Genomic DNA, 3652 nt, shown 5'->3' with positions numbered 1-3652 from the left:
AAAAAATAAGTAATATAATCCCATTCATACAATGTAGCACAGAGGCACCCAACTTTTGAGGCATACCAATTTGACGGTATGATTGTTTTAGAATCAAATCAGAATCTCAGCTTTCAAATACATAATAGGTCCAAAATTCAGAGTGCACCACTCAAAAAGGTATCAGACCAGGGCTTGAAACGCAGATGACGGCAACTGCTAAGTATTTTGAAGTGTTAACTACACATACACTTACTGATTAGTACCAAAGGGTGGGACAATAAATCTACTATATAATTGTCTAATTCTGTCTGTCTGTCTGTCTGTAACAGAAATCCCGCGGCGCTGATTGGTCGCGCCTGGCCGGCCGCGATCGATCAGCACATTCGAGCTACACACGTCTCCGTCGGGAGCTCTGCGGCATGGAGAGAAAGAGAAAAATAGAGAGAGATAGATTCTAGAGTACCAGATGCGTTAGAATCGGGCCACCGTCTAGTAAATTATAATACCAGAGCGTTCTGTCGAGTTTTTTTTGCAAAATTGCATAAAATTGCCTGATAGTAAAGTGCTTTTCAGCATTCTCAGAATGTGCCAGGTGTAATACCAGAACAAACATATGGGTATATATCGTCATGGTCGAAAGTGTTAGTACCCTTGAAATTGTTTCAGAAAATTAAGCATTGCAATTGCACATAATTTTTCTTTTTTGTGTATTGGCACAAAAAAACATAATAAAAAGGCAAATTGGACATCATTTTACACAAAACCTAAAAAATGAGCCAAACTAAATTGTTCGTACCTTCAACTTAATATTTGATTGCACCCATTGGAATAAATAACTGCAATCAATCGCTTCCTACAACCATCAACAAGTTTTACACTTCTCAACAGGAATTTTGGACTTCTCTACTTTTGCAAACTGCTCCTGGTCTCTCATATTTGAATGTGATTTCTCACAACAGCAATGTTAAGATCTCTCCATAGGTGTTTTTTTTTTATTTTAGTTTCATTTAGCGCCATTAATTCCACAACGCTTTACAGATATCATCAGCGAGAAAAACATTAATTTATATTGGTATTCCTCATATAGATAGAGTATAAACAGGTTGAACTATCTCAAAACATCTTTCTAGATGGTTAGTGCTTGTGAGAAACGATGCAAAGAGAATTCTAAACTCTCAAGCAAGTAGGAATCTAGTCCAGTGACTTATTAGAGGAAAAATATGAAATTTCTCCCAAAAAAATCAAATTATTGGAAACAAAGTGCTATGTGCGTAAAATTATATTAAATCTGTCTGTCCAAGTGGGCAAAGTGCAAGCACATTATGTCTGGGAAATAGTTAATAGAGACAGTTAGATGAGATGATTAGATAGATAGATAGATAGATAGATAGATAGATAGATAGATAGATAGAGACAAAAAACGAAGGCAGCACACCAGTTAGTTCAGTGTAAAAAAAAATGCTGTTTAATTGCCCAAAATGGCAAATGTGAGTTTTCCTCAAGCAGCAAACAAGTGGCAATGTTCAACTTTTATAGATGTATACATTTACATATTTGATATGAGTTATAAGACAATTAAGGAACATTTTATAAAGCATATATGATATTCAATTGTTTGTGGTAATATATGGTGCATGTAAAGTGCCAATACTGCATTCAATAGTGCTCACAGTGTGCATACAATAGTAAGAACATATGATTGTCTTATATAATGTTTGTAATAACTGCTTTAGAGAGTACAAATTAGGCAAATGTAGGACTTTGAATGTACTTTGATATATGAGATTCCGGATATTTTGCTTGTTCGAAGCTGCAGATCCGGCACAATGTGTCTGTGGGTCGCCCTCCCAGGGCTGTGGGGTACTTGGTACCGGGCCGGTGTCAGGGGGAAAGGTGTCACAACGGCGGTGACCCGGTCCGTGGCCCTGGGCGCCCAAATCAATGGTGGTTTGTGATATAGTTTATGTGATAGTTCGTGACGCCACCTGTGGTGTTTGGCAAGCAAGATGTTAAGCCAACGCTGCATGTAGATCCTCTATGGCTGATGGTGTGTTGCAGCACAGATGGTGTAGCCCCCCACAGGTGAAGCTGTAACCCCAGGGCAGTGTAATTGCAATAGATGAGGATAGGCGCAGGCTGTGTGAGGAATGCGGGTACGTAGATGTAGCGGTGCTGACGGTGTTAGCGCACTAATGAATGGAAGACACCAGGGCTTGCAGTTCCAAAGCTTTACTCACAGTCCGTGGTACACACTGGTGCCTGCCTCCGTGCCGTGTCCTCCGGGGCAGAGACTCAATCAACCTCCCGGGCAAGTCAGGATTCTCCTCTCCAACACTCCGCCAACATGTACCTCTCCTGAACGACTCCTCTATTGCGCCTTTTAGTGTGAAGAGCTCCAGTACCGTGGTACTCTGAAGTTCCTCCTGTCAGATGTTCCTAACAACTCTACTTGTATGACAGACAGCTGTAGCCTCTCTCGGGGACTCCCTTCTCTGGAGTCCTGGCTCTCTATTCAGTTGCTGTTGTGCCCCAAGTCTTGGATGGGAGTAGTGCATTTACAGCCAACTACTCCACCGGTGTCTGCTGCAGAACCATAAGTGTCCATACAACCTCGGGGACCGGGCCCCGGCCTTGCGCTGAGAACCTATAGGCAGGGTTCCTCTTCCAACCCACAACTCCTCTCTGTTCTCCTACTCCTTCGTTCCGCGCTGTTCCTTCTCTCTCTTATGGAAGCTTAGGTTGCAGTTCTACGTCTTTCTCCTTCTGTTCCTTTCCCGTGCCAGCTGGCTCAGGTCACTGAGGCAGCTGCAGCACTCCTTCCTCCATCCCTTCTTCCAGGGATCCTCACTCCTGTCCGAGTGACTTCCTACCCGACTGACCTTCTGTCAGACTGACCTCCAGACTGAACCTGTAATTCTAAACCTTCCCAACCTTTTATATATCTCAACTCCACCCACCTCCCAGCACATCTCGTGTTACGAAGCAAGGACCCACGAAAGGTGCTCTGCTACCCTCTAAGCATGAAGCCGCAATGTGGTCAGTGCTGAACTATCCTGTGTGTGGGATGTAGGTGTTGGAGTGTGGAAAGGAGTTCCCAACTTACCTAGTTGGTGGGGCACTACACCTTAGGAGAAGGTGCAGTACCTCTGTGGCGACTGAGCCTCAGGGGCGCCACATATGCATAGCTTGAAAAAAGAAAAAAAAAAGCATTCAAATAAAACACAACTTGCATTGATTTCAATTCAATCTATCTATCTTTGGAAACCAGTTGAGAGAAGGGGGCACTGCACCAACTCTGGAGATACTGCAATACCTGGTCAATGTGTGATGTGGACAGAGCAAGCTCTTTTTCCATCTCCCTGTTCTAAAAATCCATTTAATATATGGTCTCCAGATAGGGGGCGTATCAGCTATTAAATTGATAAGAACCGATTTTATTTTTTCTTCTGGCAGTCCCCTCCGGGAATATTCTCAAACAATTCCTTTTCTTCCAGAACTCCATTTTCTCCAAAGATTCTTCCATCCACACAATGTCCTGTTGTTCCCACAGCTATGTGTGGCGACAGATGCTCCTCACAAACAAATGTGATGGCAAGAGTGATCGCCCTTTATTGCCTAAAGACATCTGACTCCCTAATAGCAGCAGGGGGTGAAGCTCCACTTGTAGGTG

General features: G+C 43.1%; 1 non-coding gene across 1 annotated transcript; it reads right to left on the bottom strand.

Annotated features, from left to right (window-relative positions):
- Positions 1–3261: 3261 nt before the first annotated feature.
- Positions 3262–3451, bottom strand: LOC141054311 (U2 spliceosomal RNA). The gene has a single exon (XR_012221405.1). It is a non-coding gene; the product is annotated as a U2 spliceosomal RNA (small nuclear RNA).
- Between the last annotated feature and the right edge of the window lie 201 nt (positions 3452–3652).

This window comes from Dendrobates tinctorius, unplaced genomic scaffold, assembly GCF_039654945.1.
Source record: "Dendrobates tinctorius isolate UK_male_01 unplaced genomic scaffold, ASM3965494v1 ptg000177l, whole genome shotgun sequence".
NCBI lineage: Eukaryota > Metazoa > Chordata > Amphibia > Anura > Dendrobatidae > Dendrobates > Dendrobates tinctorius.
The sequence above is the reverse complement of the archived record's forward strand: the minus strand, read 5'-3'. Positions and strand labels throughout refer to the sequence as shown.